The sequence below is a fragment of the Giraffa tippelskirchi genome, chromosome 2 (genome assembly GCF_054371585.1).
Source record: "Giraffa tippelskirchi isolate mGirTip1 chromosome 2, T2T-mGirTip1v1.2.pri, whole genome shotgun sequence".
In the NCBI taxonomy this organism is placed as follows: domain Eukaryota; kingdom Metazoa; phylum Chordata; class Mammalia; order Artiodactyla; family Giraffidae; genus Giraffa; species Giraffa tippelskirchi.
This window is the reverse complement of record NC_137276.1, coordinates 143,141,829-143,160,241: the sequence shown is the minus strand read 5'-3', so window position 1 is coordinate 143,160,241 and position 18,413 is coordinate 143,141,829. Positions and strand designations below refer to the sequence as shown.

Sequence of the window (18,413 nt, the reverse complement as noted above, 5' to 3'; positions counted from 1 at the left end):
AGATGTGTTTAAAATATGGATGAATATCCACTGGTTCCAAAATAAAACTCCATGGCATAAATTACAAGGACCACCATGATTTGGCTTCTGCTAATCTCTTCAATCTTGTGTTTCACCTTGCCCTGACTCATACTCTGTCTTTTGGCCATACTCAGCTACTTGTTTCTGCTTGAAAAAACCCAGATGATTTCAGCCTCCATAGTTTTTCACAGGTTGTTCGCGTTGTCTACCATTCTAGCTATCTACTTCTGCGTAATAAATCATGCTAACACTTGTAGTGGTCCCGAGAGGTGGTGGTGCTTAGCTTGGTGGTGCTTTCTCAGTGAGGTCTGTCCTGTGGATGCAACCAGATGATGGCTGGAACTAAAATTGTCTGAGACTTGTTAATTCACATGTCTGGTTTCTGGGCTCAAAGGAGTAAAGCAGCAGGAGTCTGGAACAGTTAGCTTCTTGGGCATGTCTCTATGTGGCCTTTTGAATTGATCTCTCCAGAATGGTAGCTTCAGGAGAGTCAGACTTCTTATGTGGTGTCTTGGGCCTTCAACTATACATGTATCAAATAAACAAGGGAGTCAGGTAGAAGCTACATCATCTTTTAGGACCAGCCTTACAGTAGTTGTACGGTATAATTTCTATTGCATTCGATTTATTAGACGTCAGTCACTGAGGACAAACCATGTTTATGAGGAGAGATATGAGGAGTGTCAGAGAATGTGGGGACATACTTTCAGACCATCATATACATACATAGCAAACACCTGTTACTTTTTAAGACAGTCATCTCCACTATGAGGCCTTTGGACCATGTTCACATCCTACTTGATTCCTTTCTTTTTTTCAAATTAATCATTTGCTCCATTGTACCTCTACTCCTTATACGTGCTGCTATTACTACCTGTATGATTATATGTATTGAATAAGACATATGACAGTATATGTGAAGCTTATGAAAACCAGAAAATTCATTTACTACAAATCAGATTTGTTTTCCAAAGTGATATTAAAACATTTTTCCAAAGTTAAGAACATTAGGCTTTGGGCATCATGAAAAATTACAAGTTGCTTACTACTTCTTCTATATCAAGGAACAGGTGACTAGAAACCCTAAACTTATTTTTTCTTTGCTAGAATTATGGTCATTGTAAGTACACTGTCTTACCTTACATTAATAAAAGCCCATTCTCAGTTTTGAGGCACTGAAAAAAACTAGGGAATAATGCAGAATACATTCATTTTCTTTCTCTCGTTAGATCTTCCAGTGCTGATTACTGTGAGAGACATCAAAGGTCCATAAAAGTCCAATACAGTAATGGAAGAAGGAACTTTTCCAAGTTGAATTTAAGATGTGATGGATTTGCAAAATGTAACAGCTAACTTCCTGGCAATTGTATAATGAATGATAAGCAGAAATTAAGCAATGCATTTCTATTTGCTTTAGATTTATATATTTGTCTTTTGGATACATGCTGGCCATTGAAATTGACAGCATTAATCTTTGGCATCTTCATTTCATGCCATATATAAAAGCTAGTTTTAAAGGGTGTTGCAACTCTCATCCAAATTAGTGGAAGCAAAGTTATTTATATTTAATTTTTCCAAGAGTCAGACCTCTTACTTCCTATGCATTTCTATATCAATATTAGCACTTCATATGTTGAGAAATTTTAAAAAGTTGAATACTTTACTGGCATATTTTGGCAACTTGAGGTCTCTGGCACCCGCAATTGCATGGGAATGGGTAATTATCGCTTAACAGTAGAAAAATAGTAGGGGTCACATTTGGCTCAGAATCGTGGGTAGAGTTTTCATTAAATATCACCCTGTAATCATTACTCACTGCACACTTCAGCAGGACAGCTGATGAGGAAGGATGACAGAACAGGGACATTGCCATCAACAGGCAGAGCACGCATATCTCAAGAGTGTAATTTGGTTCCACTAGTACTTGGAGACACTTACTGTCACATTATGCTACCCTACAACTAAAAAGAGTTTAGGGGATAAAAATTATTGTTTAGGGAAAATGTGTGGTTTTCTGATGGCACACACTTCAAATTCTGTTCAAATAAAAGCCAAGACAAGTGAGAGATCCTATCCATTCTCTTGTGCCTTCAGTGGATTTTAGGACATTGTATCCCATAATTTCAAAATGAGGCAATGCATCTTTCACTCAAATCAAGTGATATGGAATGAGAGATACTGCTCAATCATCAAACAGAGAGGGATGTAGAGGCAGGCTCTCAGGCTCTTTTACTAATTTTTCTATGCCTTTAAATATAGCATGAAAAAAATTTTACACTGATTTCTACTGTGGTTGTTTTATATGTTTTTAATTTTTTCAGTTCAGAAATTGTGAAAGTGATGATCACTCATTTATTTTTGGATATTTTAATCCTATATCTCTTGCTTTGTGATTTTGGGTATGTTCACAAAGTGAAAAACAAAACCAAAATCTCAACAACCCATGTACACATGGTGTTTAGTGTTGGCACACATGGATGGCTTGAGAAGATTTATCCTGTTCACAGTTTTTATCAGCCACACTCCGCTCCTTAAGCTTTCCCTAAAACAAACATACGTGCCAATAAAACAGGAAGCATGTGTGGCCAACAAATCTCTTTAATGAGTCTCTGAGTCCCTGATTCCAGCCAGATTACTGCTCACAAGCCCTTTCTATAGAGAAAATTTCAAGCTGCCACCATTTACCTAATTTTCATTAGCACACTTAGCTCCCATAAAAATTTCCCACTTCTTAAAATAGATATTTGCAAAGTATGAAAAAAATAATATCTGGATATTTATTATCTATGCTAATTTATGATTTAAATTATAATAAAAGGGTAAAGTCAGAATTCTATTCCCTAACAGGTCTGGGATAAAAACTATTGAAAGAATAAAAGGATGAGTAAGGTCGTTAATATATAATAATCACTTGAAATAATTTTGGAGGGTTTTATAAATTTGAGGGGAAATTCTCTCTTTTACTTTATGCTTCATGTGTTTACTAGTTTCTTTTCTGTATGCTAACTTAGAATGATCAGTGTTTGTGTATGATTTCAGCCAATGGTAGCTTCCTCTTGCTAGTTAGATGGGAAAAAAATAGAAAATATGCAAAATATTCTCTTCGAAAGAGGGGGTCACAATTTGGACAGTGATAGCAAACACAGACTCCTTTTCTTATTGAAAACTGTTTGTCATATTTCCCTTTTCCTATCTATTGTTTGTTTTTAATTTGACTTCTGCCTTTCAGATGACCTTAGTGATCTCTTTTATTTTCCCTTTTTTTTAAAAAAAATTTTTGAGGTATATTATACAATGCATAAAAAATAATTTAGTCTAAAAATAATTATAATCTATATCTACCAACTATATCCAGTGCTGAACCATATCTAACCCCATTACTCAATAAATTTGCAATTTTAGTGGGTAAAAGAAAAAAGTGACTGAGTATAATGAAATGTTATAAATATTTTAATAGACGCCTGCATATAAAAAGTGGATGCCCAAAATAGGGTGTGGTCAGTTGTATTCCTTGGGAAGTGGAAGGACAGGGATGACTTCATAGATTAAATTAGAGGTGAGTCTTAGTAGAACAATGAGGTGGTACACGATTCTAGGCAGAGACGCTACAAACTCCTGAGGTGTAAAAAATCTAGATATGTTTTGTTTTGAAATCCTAAATGGGATTGTGAGATGTATATCAGGGAGAGGGCCTTAGTACTTCAAATTTTCTCTAGAATTTCAGTTCTGAGGTTTGAGAGGGACAAACCTGGAGGCAGAGTGACCTGATAGAAGGCTGTTTGGGTAGCCCAGAAAAGGATTATGGTATGGATTAGTGAATACAGAAATAGTATGCAAATTCAAGGACTTCTAAAGAAGTACAGGTTTCAAGAATTGTTAATTAATTGGATGCAGAGAGTAATAAAAAGAGGGTACAAGAATCAGCCCCAAGTTTTTATTCTAAATGAACCACTTAAGTTGATGGTGATACTACTAGGTAAGATAGAAAATTCAGCAAAATTGCTCCATAATGTGAATTTGGATATAATGGGATTCATGATTGGTTCCAACCCTCCTCCTGGCCCCAGGGAAAGAGGAACATGAGGAAACAAAACAGGAAGGAGGAATATGAAGCAAGGAAGAGTTGGGAAATGAGTTCCTTTTAATTATTTCAGCCTTTTTTCAGTCAGTGTATGGCCATCTGTATTCAATATATGTTTCACTCTTTACCTTTGTGCCTATTACAATTTTATAACATGACTTTTAAATTAACCTTACAAAATGTGACCTTGAATTTTAGCCAACACGATGTTTGGACCCCACATATAACATTTTGGTGGGGTTCTACACTATGTATAAGTGCAGGATAGCATCAAAGATGAACTGAGTTTTTGTGGTGCTTATCATGCATGAACATGAAACCCATTAAATAGGTATATGAACCTATATTTGAATATCAACACTGTTTGAGACGGAAATACAGACTTGGGGGTCATCAGTATATATTTGTAGTTGAAATCATGGTTATATTTGTTGTGGGAAAGTGACATTTTAAGAGTAGGGAAAAAAAGTAATCACGATAAAAACCAGTTCAGGGGATCAAATGAATGCAGGGTCATGGGAACTGAAAAAATAGGGAGATGTTTCGAGAAGAAGAAAACGAGGCAGTAACCTAAGACTGGAATTCTCCCCTGTGTTTGATTATTAGAAAGCAAAGTATTAGGTCTTGGACACAATCATTTTAGTGGTATTCTGGGGTGAGGGGGGTGAAGGACAGATTGTAGTGAGATGAAAAATGAATGAAGTTAACAAAGTGAGATTGAGTGCATCCTTTCAAAATATTTGAATGAGAAGGTGAGAGTAGGATTTACAGTAGTTATTCAAGTAGGTGAGATCAGGAAGCTTTAACATGGACAAAACTTCAGCCTTTCTGTGGTGTCAGGAGCCAGAGAGAGGTCTAGGTTTCAGCAGAGAGTGAGGCTAGACTATAGAACAAATATCTTAGATAGTGACAAGAATTAGATCAAGTGCCAGGATGGTAAGTTTAGCCTTGAGAAAGAGAAGGAACACTTCTTTCTCTAAGGTTAACTGAGAGGAAATAAATTTGTAGATCTGAAATAATCAGAAATAGATCAGGAAGAATCAGAAGGAACAAGGGACCTTGGCTGCTGTTCTCTATTCTTTCAGAGAAATGGGGGAAAGTCTGATGATAAACCATTAAAAGAGGATCTTGAGTGAAAACTAACAAAGATTCAAAGTCAGTTGAGGTATGTTAGTGAGAAAATTGCTAAAATGGACCCAAGTGATTTCTGTTTTCTTAAGCATTGTTATAAATATACCCTGTTGTCTTGATTACTAAAAAGAAGTAGTGAGAAAAAAACTGCTGTTAAAAAAAAAAGGAACACTAGACTGAGGGTCTGGAGATGGGCTTCTGATTATAGTCTGGCCATAGTTTCACTCCATTATGTTAGAGGAGACAATATAAGAGGTTTCTCATCTGAAAGGAGAGATTTGAACTAAATAACCTCTAAATTTCCTTCCTCATAGAAACCTAACTTTATTTGTTTTGATTTTGATTAAGGCAACTAAAAAGTATGGAGAAGTGTTTAAGCCACACTAATTTATATACTCATGCTGTGCTGTGGACACCTGGTAGCAAGAGACAAACTGTAGCTTCAAGTATGGGGTAGAATTTTTTGTTTATTTCAAAAATATTTATGGCACCCTACTTTGAACAAACACTGTGCTAGGTGTTGTGTGAATAAAAAGATGTATTAGACGGGTTTAGGTCCTCGAGGGAGCTTACAAACTAGTGAAAGAGTGGAATATACATCTTTCAAATGCTGAAACTATAAAACCAAAGACAAGAAGAGACAATAAACATTCCAGGACTGACTATAACAATGTAGATAGTCTTTGTTCCCAGGCTGTTTGTTAATTGCCACAGACATTTGCTGTTAATTGGCCAGGATATTTTCCAGTTCAGTTCATGTGATGTGCTGCTAGTTCCCTCATGTCTACTAAATCTGTTGCCACTATAGCCTGGAGAGATTCTCAAAGTACCATAGAAGACTACAGAAATGTTACCTCCCTGCAGAGGGAATTGGTTTGGGCATGAACCCATGAGCAGTTTAATGTCATTCAGCTTATGCCTTGTGTTATCCTTGAGCTAACTAAACTCTGCCATCAGAAGCAGTGTTGCTGCTTGGGGGCTGAGGATTGGGGGTTTCAAGGGATAGTATTCTATTAAACTTGACATTAACTCCTCCTCTGCTTATCTGCAAACCAAATGATTTCTCAGTACTCCCTCCCTTCCTCTTTTCTTCCCTCTCTTCTTTCCTGCCATTCTCCCTCTCTTCCTTCTTTATTTGCTCATGTAGTCTGTAAATTTTTATCCCACTGTTACTGGGCCCTGTGCTAGATGATAAAGGTGTAACGATAAAAAGTATGGTCTTTTTTCTTGTAAAGCTCATACAGGAAGAACATACAAACAAACAGTCATAATTCAGCTTGATAACTGTTCAGATAGTGTTGTGCAATAAAGAGAAAGGGGAGTGATACATCTAAAGAGGAAAGAAGGCATGGATGATGGTGAGGGAAGACATTTAATGGAGTCTTGAAGCATAGCTGTGTGTGCATTTGTGCATATGTTTTGAGAGGAGATGCTATTGCATCTTCAGAAGTTCTGAGGCAAAAAAGGGTCACAAGTAGGAGAGTTTAATCAAAGTCTGAACATTTTGTTTCTGCTCCAAATGGTGGAAGAGAAGTGGAACCTTAACCCTACTTCTGCCACTTACCTGCTAAACTAGAGTATATCGATCCTTCTGTCCTAATCTCTCACATCTTCTCTCCTCTTCAATTGAAATTTCATCAGGGAACACCTCCTACACACACACACACACACGCATAGGTCACAGGACCTTGTCTTAATCTATTTGCTACTCAGAAGAAAAAAGTAACTTTCTTGTTGTTGTAGAGTGTCTATGTGCTATTATCCATTTTTACTTGTCAGGCTGCTGCTAAGAACAGGACAGAGTCATTAGGGTAAGTTCCAGTGGTTTGGAAGGGCTATAGGGTACAGAGAAAAGAGTGCATAGTATGAGGTTGCAAAGGTAGACAGAGGTCATATCTCCATATACTTAATACCATTCTGAAGAGAATGAATCTTACTCAGAAGATGATGAGAGCCACTGAAGCTATTCAAGGAAGGAAAGACAAAAAACCAGACCTATATTTTGTTGGCCATGATTTATTCTGAATCATGAATCATATTTCATAGTATATAGTCAAGAATTTGGCATGGCCAAAAGAGGTCTGGTTTTTGCCCTGATCTTCTTGGTGGTAATCCACATCAAAACTGATAGGAGTACCTTTGTTCAGAGTGGGGGATGGCCATACCAGATTTTAGGATAAGGTCAGTCATATTTTATAATCTTAAGGTCAAGATTAGTTATGACAGAGAGACCAATCATGTGATTTAGTCACGTGGTATCAGTCAAACTGGAGGCTGAGATCACTGACATGGGGAATAAATCAATATTATGTAGGGAATTCCAACAGTCCAGTGTGTACTTCCACTGCAGGCTGCAAGGGTTCAATCCCTGTTTGGGGAACTAAGATCCCACATACAGCAAGGCATGACCAAAAAAAGAAGTCAATCTTTTACGTAATGGAACACCAATAAAAGTGATGCATTCTGATGCTTGGGTAAGCCTTCTTGGTGGCAATGTTCCATGAGTACTGCCACAAGTTGATGCTGGGAAAGTAATGCATCCTGACTCCATGGGGAGCAGACCAAGGAAGCTTACACTTAGAACCCTCCTAAACAGTACGTTTTATGAGTCGCTTCAGTGAATTATTGAAACCGATGATGACTTCAGGACACCGCTCTCCCCACCCCACCCCACACTGCCAAACTTGCAGTTGGTATAAAAATTGAGGCCAGTTTTGGGGACTGTGCCTTCTAATTTTAAGGTTGCCTGAAACTTCTTAAATTAGTTAGTGTTAGTCAGTCAGTTGTATCCAACCCTTTATGACCCCATGGACTGCAGCCCTCCAGGCTCCACTGTCCATGGAATTCTCCAAGCAAGAACACTGGAGTGGGTAGCCATTCCCTTCTCCAGGGGATCTTCCCGACCCAGGGATTAAACCTGGGTCTCCCACGTTGTTGGAAGATTCTTTACCATCTGAACCACCAGGGAAGCCCCACTTCTTACACATAAGAGTTAAAAGTAGAGGCTTTGGAGTCAGACTTGAATATAAATCCTAGTTCGGTTGCTTTTCAATCTGTGTTACCTCTCAAAGTTTTACTTTCTTCATCAGAAGCAGATGCTTTGGTGTTCTGTGTCACCTCCCTTGGCTGACCTTGGGTTTAGCTGAAGCTGTGCTTAATAGTTTATGTGAGCTCAGAGTCACTTTGCCCTGGTAGTAGATCAACTCTGGTGTAGGCTGTGTATCTCCCTGGGCTGTAGGAGGCTCTCAGTCAACACAAAAATGGCCCAAGGCCAATCCTCTAACAATCCTCTACTACAGCAGCTGTAGTAAATGCCTCAAACTCTCACCATTTGGATGGCCATTTCTTGGAGGCCTCCTGTCCGTTTCTCAGATATTCCTGCTCTTGTTGCCAATAGCGGCAATCATAGCAATTCATCTTATATTGGCTTTTCCTCCCTTCGTTACTTCTGCTTTTCTTACCTAAGACCTTTCTCATGCTCATGTTTAGAACCTAAACTAGGACACTATCACACTCTTACTATGAAGATTAAATGAGATAACATGTTTATTTAAAAGAGAATTAGTGCTTTGTATATAAAGGCTGCTATTAGAACAGGACATAAAACAAGCAGTATTTAAATGGCTGGAGAGAAAGGGATTCATTTGAGAGATTTGGGGAATTCATCTGAGAGATTTAAAAGATATTGGATGGGTATAATATATGCTTAAATATGCTAAGAGATAGTGTGAAATCTGAGATGACTTTGACATTCATCAAGGAAGAGACTGTGAGAGAGAGGCAGGTTTAGTGGTGGGAAACACTGAATTTAATATTTGACATATGAAGTTTGATATTCTTGTGAATAGACAAGTATGACTGTTCATTATGATGTTCTTTCTACATCTCCACAACTAGAAAGACAGGCAGTCTAAAACCCAAGTTACCAGTGATCCTAAGTAACTCTCAACATCATCAGAGAGATGTGTATAGAACAGATTACAAACCGGACCCGTGGCCATTCACATAAATGACTTTTGTTTGATCTGCCTAGTGCTTCCTCATGTATTGGTATGTTTTGTTGTTTATTTATTTTTGAATCATTTTCTAAGTGATTTTATATGAAAATCAAGATTTTTATTTTTTCTTAAAAACAAAATCAACTTAAAAACACTAACCCTGCATTTTTGAATAGTAACACTCTGGTAGGCCTGAACAGCTTGTCACTTGTAGAATAGGACATGCTTTCTTCAGTTGACCACACACCATACCACCTGCCTTTAGATCAAGGGTGAATTGCTATTCACAATGCAGGGGATTTTTAGTTGTTCTTATAACAGAAGCACATCACTGATTTTTGTAGGCATTTGTGATCAAAACCTGTGCAGAATGGGACAGTAGGGGATTTTAAAGGGCAGGTGCTTTGAAAGAAGGTAAAAGAGAGGATCTTGTGTTGAGCTGAATAGTTTTCCACCAAAATTCATGTTCACTGGGAACCCAGGAATGTAACCATATTTGGAAATAGCTTGTTTGTAGATGTAATCAAGTTAAGATGAGGTAATTCCGAGTTAGAGTGGACCCTAGATTCAATATAAGTCAGATCCATGTAAGAGGGCACACACACAGAACACTATGTGACAACAGAGGCAGAAACTGGAACGATGCATCTCCAAGCCAAAGAGCATCACGGATTGCCAGCAGTGACTAGAAGTTAGGCAGAGGCAAGGAAGAATCCTCTCTTAGAGAGGGCATGGCCCTCCCATCCTTAATTTTGGAACTCTAACCTCCAGAACTTTGAAAGAAAAATTTCTTTTTGTTTAAGCCACATATTTTGTGGTACTTTGTTATAGCAGCCCTGTTATATAGCCCTGTTATAGCAGCAGGTTTTATAGAAACCTAATAAGGATAAGATGAAGGAAAGAGGAAAACAACAGAAAAGCTGGTTCAAGGAAAAGAGCATCATTATTATGATCAAATGCTGAAAAGTGGTCAAATAGAATAAGGACTGAGATGGTGCAAATAACAAATAAGAGTTTAGTGATGAGCCTGGGAGGAGCCCTTTCAAGTGAGCGATGGGAGTGAGTGGAAACCAGAGGGAAGTGGGCAAAGAAATGGATGTGAATTCAAAAGACAATTCCAGTGAGTAGATTCAAGAAGCCTCTCTTGGAAGGAGATGAGAGCAACAGGATAATAGAGGCACAGCACACTTATGGAATAAAGATAATTTTTTTCAAAGCTAGATACTGTGCATATCTGTAGTGATCGACTGCTGAATGTGCCTACTGATCCACTCAGCACCCTGCTCCAGCTGTTCTATTAGGAAGTCAACATGGATGAATCGGATTGACAGGCTCTGGTGCACTCTGGCTGCTGGTTAGTTTGTTCAGTGGGAGACACCAGCAAAAATGGAAGCAGTGTCCAAAAGTGAGATCAAAGTATTTATTGCCCTGCCTTCATCCCTTCTGGGGTCATGGGTTATCATGGCTAAATTCTCCACAGCTTCTGTCTGGTGGTACTCTCCCATAGCAATGGTTCTCTCCCAGCCTTCTGATAAATGCTCCCTCCTCTTGCCCCTTGGAAATGGTTCTTCCCCAGATTCCTCCTCATCTTCCCTCATAGGCACTCCTCCCTGTTAATCTTCTCCAACAATTAAATCCATCTCCCTGTCTGCTGTTTGCTGGACATGGATTAACACATACAGGAACCTTCTCCCTGGGGCCCAAGGCACACAGCATTGCCTCTTGCACAAGTCCTTTTCTTTCCTAGAAAGCATTTTGATGACAAATCCCAAGATATTTAGAAAATCACTCTTCAATTAATGGCTTACAAGGAGGAATTTCCTCCCTATTTTCTGTTATTGTCATTGTTCTATTTTCTGACCCTTCTCATGTTTGCCTCTCTTCCATTCTGGTTCTGTCCACTGTCAGAGAAATTAAAGACCTCCACCGGTTTTAAGGCATGACAGTTACGTGCAGGCCTCCTTATTTGAGGGGAATACAACACACCACCAGCAGATAATAGTGAACTACGTGCCCAGAAATGAGGCTTATTATTTAGAGTGTATGTGTATGTGCATGCATGCAAGCACATGTATATAAAACAGTATTTGTTGTCATCCTAGAAGTGGCCAGGAGGGAGAGAAATTTGATTTGATGTGGTTGAGGTGTCAGGTTTTTGGGCTCTAGTCCACGCTATGCTTATGAACCACACATGACCAATGATAATTCTCAGTTTGGAGTTTTCTTCCTTGTCTCTTGCTTCTGATTTCCTTTCTCACATCCTGCACAAGGGACTTAAAAATTTTTCCTTGCTTCTCACATTCTGCATCTGCTGCCCCTCAAACGCAGTCTTCTCTAAAGCATGTGAGAATGCTTAATTGTCTCTCATTTAAACAAACAAACACATAAACAAACAGAACTCAAAAGATCATAACTTCTGTACCTGCTTTACAGGAATGTTATGGGGAGCATGAAACCGACTTGAGTGTAAACTCCATGCAAGCAGCGATTACGTCTACCTTAATCTGTGCTGCATCTCCAGTGCCTCGCCTGTTACCTGAATAACGACAGAAAATAACCTGAGCAATGAACAATTATGAAATGGATAAATAAAACGAAATAATACATGTGCTTTGAAAGTGGTGTAAGATATAAATATAAAGGCATGTATCCTAATTCATTTTTGAGTAAACTTCGATGAACCATAAAGCACAAGCAGAAACATGCACACACCATAGCACAGCTCAATGACCTTTTATAAAGTACTCACCCTGCAGAGCCAGGACCAAGGTCAAGGACCAGAATATTAGTGACACCAAGCACCCCAGCATTCCCCACCTTGTTCCCTTCCAGCCCCTACAAACCTCCTCACAGGAAGCTCTCTTGTATCCAGCTTCCCTGACGTGACATTTTGCTTGGCAATTTTAACCCCTATTGTTCTGTGACATTAATCCATTCTTAATAGTGCATGGATATGCACTATTCCATTGTATGAAATGTGGCAGGAGGGGAAAGGGATAGGGCACAACCCTTAAAGAATGACACAGCCAGTTGAGAAAAACTTAGGACAGAAACTGGTTGGAACTGATTGGATCCAAGATGGTGGAAGGCTCACCTCCCAGTAGACCTTGGGCCTCGTTATGCACTCATTGTAATATATTACCATATGCTAAGTGACACGCCCACAGGCGCCATGACAGTTCAGCGGCAGACCATAAAAGGCCGAAGAGTGGGCAGAGGCCCAATTCCTGGAAATCCCTACCCCTTCCTCAAAATAGTTGGAATAATCTAGTTAGCATATGAAATTACCCAGCCAGTAAAAGCAAACTACCTCCACAACCTCCACTGCTCTCACCTGAGGCAGCAGCTTGCATTCTGCCTATAGATGCATCTCAATAAACCTGTTTTCACTTCACCACTGCTGGCTCTTGAATTCTTTCCTACGTGGAGCCAACAAATCTTACTTGGCGGGTCATTCCAGGAGCTTGCTGAGATGTGGGACATGACCATCCTCTCGCACCGGGTTTTCCTGCAACAAATATACTAAAATTTAAGAATCAGTTCTACTTTTGATAGACATTAGCTTTATCGCCAGGTTTCGGCCACTGTGAATAGTGCTTCTCTGAACACTGTCCTGTGTGTCTTATGTTGGATTATATCAGTAGTAGAATTGCTGGGTTATATAGTTTTTTTTAAGGCTGTGTATTAAAATGTCTCCTGTAAACACTCCTAAAATACCTAATAAGTAATAGAAATTCAAATTTACTCAAGTAAAAAGGATTTTATTGCAAGCTACACAAATTCCACCGAATTAAAAAAAAATGGAAAATTACCAAAAGCAGACATATGAATTCATAAAGCACAGCATTTGTGTTTAAACTCCTCTACATATTTTAATAGATCCAGAAGTACTTAAAATTTTATAACCCAGAAGGATGCTCATGAGGAGACCACTCAGTCATCAACAGCAGATTAAATTGTCAGGATAATGTACTATATTTTAGGAAAATTTTTATTAAAAAATTAAAATATAATTTGAGTCTTAATAAGAAAAATACTTAGCAATGTGGGAATATCTTCTACCCCAAACTTATTTGCTTTACTTAGAAGTCTAAATAGCTGCTATTTACTGAGAGGGAAAAAAGCACACTTTTTGTATGGTGAGGAAAAATGTAATGGGGAAAACTTAAATTTACTTTCAGCATATTTTAAATAAAGTATATTTTCTATACTTTAAAAACATATTTTACAAGAACATATGCACAGTAACCATTTCATAAATATATTAGTTATTTATAAATTATGTACTTTTCTTACATATAATATACATATAATGAAGTAAAAATAGAAGGATTTTCATTAAAATTTGTTGATTAAATATCTATATAGTGCATATAATATGCATCATGTAAATTTTATATTCATCTACCTACATTATTAAAAGTTCTATTGGCCACATGGTTCCTCACAGGTGATGAATTTGTGCTGGAATCTTTATTCTGATTTCCACAGTGATATCCTACCTACATCATTAGGGAGGTAATTACTGTTTTCTCTAGGTTCTTATAAAGATGACCTCGTGCTTTGTTATTCAACCTTCACTGAAATGTGTCATGAAGTGCAAGAGAGAACAGGACTATTATATTATTAGATAAGCATACCTGTCCCTTGGCTAGTTCAAAAGGACATTGTAAGAATTAATGAGATTATATCACTGAAGTACTTTTAAATACTTGGAAAAATTCGAACGATGTAATAGTTATGACTTAAAATAATCACCAAAGGTATATATCGGGAATTTGATTGTATTTCATTCAAAAATTATTAAGTCAATAAATTAGCTTTATAATGTCATTTTTTACTAAATTCAAAGGGTAGAGTCTGGAATTAATTTAACTTTTGTGAGAGAGACCTTTTCTGTAAAGCAAGATTCTGCCAGTGGCAAGTTTGGAAAGGCAGCCCAAAGGGGCTTAACCATTATAGGGAATTGATTAACTCAAGTAATTGAAAAGGCTGGGGGTGGTATACCTTCAAGCTTGGCTGGGTGCCAGAGGATGGAGCAATGAAATGGCTACACTCTCAGTCTCTTCTCAGGCCTGCTTTCTCCTCAGGTGATTGCCATTGTCAGGCAAGCTGTGCTACATAAGAGCGAATTGGGTCAACAGCAGTTTCACAGGTTTCTCAACCCAAGTGGAAACCCCAGAGAAAACAGCAGCTTATCTTTCCCAACAGTCTTATGCAAGTCCCCAGAATATTGTTGGTCCACAGTGGTGAGGCATTCCCCACTGTGGTCAGTATGATGTGACCTCTGTTAGCCAGGACTGGGCCACCAGTGGATCCAGGAGTTGGTAGTTTCAGCCTTGTCTGATCCCTAGTCTGAATGGGAAAGGGTTCTCTGCCCAAAGGAAAAGCAGGTGCTGCTACCAGTGGATGAGACTAAAGGCAAAATCATCAAAGGACCAACTTTTCTTTTCGTTTTAAAAAATTTTAGTCATTTATTTGTTTTTGGCTGTGCTGGATCTTTGTTGCTGCAGCAAGTGGAGCTGCTCTTCGTTGAGGTGCGCAGGCTTCACTGCACTGGCTTCTCTTATTGTGGAGCACTGACTCAGTAATTGCAGCACACAGGCTTTGCCCCAGGCAGGTGGAGTCTTCCGTGACCAGGGATCAAACCTGTGTACCCTGCAGTGGCAGGCAGATTCTTAACCAGTGGACCACGAGGGAAGTCCCAGGTTTTCTTTCATCAGTGTGAAACATATGAATCAGAAAGCTGTAAAAACAAAAAACCTTCCACCGAACCCAGTTTTGTTTTTAACATCTTCAAGAGAAGATTGATGAAACATTTAACAGTTAGTGCCTAAATGTTCTGCCACTCTAAATTCCTTCTGTGTTTAGAGAAACTACTTGTCAAAATTTTATTGACTGTTTTTCAGACTCACTGCCATGTTTTTCCCCATCAAGATCACAACCGTACACATGTTAATCAGGATATTTAGGACTCATGATCAAATACAATGAATATGTAGGCCAAATCTGATGACCATGTTATGTTCGAACACCTACTAATTAGGAAGCTGTGAGGTTTCCGAGAGCGAGTGACATGTTAAAAGTCCAAAAGTTAGAGGAAAACCAGAAGACCAATCAACCCGATTTTATCTGTAGAAGATATTCTACACAAATAAACAATTAAAAAGGAATTTAGAGCCTCAAGGGGAAAATTAAAGATCTCATAGAATAGTAGGAAAAAGTAACAAGGGCAAGGAAAGTGAAATAGCAACAGATGCACTTGTTGCTGGGCCATTTGAATTTTTCTGGCAGGATAACCTCAGCAGGAGGAGCATTTTCACATCCTTTAGCAGAGGTCACAGCAAGGATAAGGAGTTCTAATCACTTTATTAGAATTGCAATGTCATCATAGGAGGTATGGCAAGTGGGAAATATTTATAGAAATATTCAATGAAATGCTTGTATGACCACAAGAAATAATGGAAAGTAGATGTTGTTCGTGGACACATTAAGAGAAAAAAATTGATTTATCTTGGCTAAATATATGGATTCATGAGAGTCTCTTTGGTGAACAAAAATAATTGTTCTGCGAATGAGGTCTTCAGCTGGTAGCTTTAGTGCACAATCTTGGACCATCAACTCCAATTAAGTTCTTATGCCCCTTTGGTAATGGCAATTAAAATATTAATATACCTTATAATGTTGATTGTAACATATAAACTTGAACAGAGGTTTTAAAAATCACTTCTGATAAGGGAGTTTTGAACAACTGTATGTGGAATTCAGTTCTTCCTATCAAAAATTTCTTAATGAATTTTTTAACTTACAACAGATCTTGGTGATTTTATAAGCCTAATTTGATATGTAAAATCTACTGGTTCGTTACACCAATCTCTTTTTATGGATGAGGTTCAAAGAAATCAACGTGTACATAGCAGTGGCTGGGTTCAGATAGACACCAGTCGCCACAGGCCAGTTCACCTTGGAACAATTGGGTATCAATTAGTTTTCTATTGCTGTGAAACAAACCATCATAGCTTAAACAGCTTAAAATAACATCCATTTGTTACCCCAGAGTTTATTTTAGGTTAGAGGTTCAGATGTGGAATGACTGAATTCTCTGTTCTGGGTCTTACAGAACTGAAACTGGTGGCCAACTCTATTTTCATTTGGAGACTGGGAGACAATTTGTTTCCATGTTCATTAAGCTCACTGGCTAAATTCCACTCCTTGTGGTTATAAGACCACAGTCCCTGTTTCCTTGATGGCTATCATGTGAGAGCTTCTTTTTGCTCCTAGAGACTGCCAGCATACCTTGCCACATGGCTCTGTTAATCTGCAAATCTAGCAATTGGGACTCTTACATATTGAATCACAAATTTCGGGAACAGCCCATTCTTTTTCAAAGGCTCACATGATTATGTCAGGCTAACCCAGGATAATTTCTTTTTCTCAAAATCAACTGTCCCATCTAATATAACCCAATAATGAGAGTAAAATCCATCATATTCACATTATCAGGGATTACACAGGCTATGTACCCTAGGGAGGGGGCATCTTGAAAGTCATCTCAGAATTCTGTGTACCAGAATGTATTTTTTGACCCAAATGTAGGTGGCTAACTCTATAATGGTCTATGTTTCAAGTCAAGTATTTTCACTCCAGTTTTCAACCTGTTTCTTCTTATCACTGTCCTATCTCCCAACAGAGTGCAAAGCCAACTGGGCCTTAGGAAGCATCACTATGAACAGTTAGTGGAGGTGATACAATTCCAGTTGAGCTACTTCAAATCCTAAAAGATGATGCTATTAAAGTGCTGCACTCAATATGCCAGCAAATTTGGAAAACTCAGCAGGGGCCACATACTGGAAAAGGTCACTTTTCATTCCAGTACCAGAGAAAGGCAATGCCAGAGAATGTTCAAACTACCGCACAATTGCACTCATCTCACACGCTAGTAAAGTAATTCTCAAAATTCTCCAAGCCAGGCTTCAACACAACGTGAACCATGAACTTCCAGATGTATAAGCTGGATTTAGAGAAGGCAGAGGAACCAGAGATCAAATTGCTAACATCCACTGAATCATAGAAAAAGCAAGAGAGTCCCAGAAAAAAACATCTATTTCTGCTTTACTGACTATTCCAAAGCCTTTGACTGTGTGGATCACAACAAACTGTGGAAAATTCTTAGAGATGGATATACCAGACCACCTTACCTGACTCCTGAGAAATCTGTATGCAGGTCAAGAAGCAACAGTTAGAACTGGACGTAGAACCACAGGCTGGTTTCAAATTGGGAAAGGAGTATGTCAAGGATGTATATGTCAACCTACTTATTTAACTTACATGCAGAGTACATCAAGGAAAATGCCGGTCTGGATGAAGCACAAACTGGAATCAAGATTGCTGGGAGAAATATTAATAACCTCAGATATGCGGATGACACCAACCTTATGGCAGAAACCAAAGAGGAACTGAAGAGCCTCTGGATGAAAGTGAAAGAGGAGAGTGAAAAAGCTGGCTTAAAACTCAGCATTCAAAAAACTAAGATCATGGTATTCTGTCCCATCACTTCACGGCAAATAGAGGGAGAAACAATGGAAACAGTGACAGACTTTATTTTCCTGGGCTCCAAAATCACTCCAGATGGTGACTGCAGCCATGAAATTAAAAGACGCTTGCTCCTTGGAAGAAGAGCTATGACCAACCTAGACAGCATGTTAAAAAGCAGAGACATTACTTTGCCAACAAAGTAGGTCTGTCTAGTCAAAGCTATGATTTTTCCAGTAGTCATGTGTGGATGTGAGAGCTGGACCATAAAGAAAGCTGAGTGCCAAATAATTGATGCTTTTGAACTGTGGTGTTGGAGAAGACTCTTGAAAGTCCCTTGGACTGCAAGGAGATCCAACCAGTCCATCCTAAAGGAAACCAATCCTGAATATTCATTGGAAGGACTGATGCTGAAGTTGAAGCTCCAATACTTTGGCCACCTGATGCGAAGAACTAACACATTGGAAAAGACCCTGATGCTGGGAAAGATTGAAGGCGGGAGGAGAAGGGGATGAGAGAGGATGAGATGGTTGGATGGCATCACTGACTCGATGGACATGAGTTTGAGCAAGCTCTGGGAGTTGGTGATGGACAGGGAAGCCTGGTGTGCTGCAGTCCATGGGGTCACAAAGAGTTGGACATGACTGAGA

The 18,413-nt window shown here is 38.7% G+C and overlaps 1 protein-coding gene across 1 annotated transcript in view; it reads right to left on the bottom strand.

Moving 5' to 3' along the window:
- Positions 1-12,321, bottom strand: part of NAALADL2 (N-acetylated alpha-linked acidic dipeptidase like 2) — a 1,599,429-nt gene extending 1,587,108 nt beyond the window's left edge. Inside the window, exons 1-2 of the mRNA XM_081570965.1 lie at positions 12,075-12,321; positions 11,654-11,767 (exon numbers count right to left, since the gene is read on the bottom strand). The gene's annotated coding sequence lies outside the window, so the exon portion shown is untranslated. The remainder of the gene's footprint in view (positions 1-11,653; positions 11,768-12,074) is intronic.
- Positions 12,322-18,413: the final 6,092 nt, after the last annotated feature.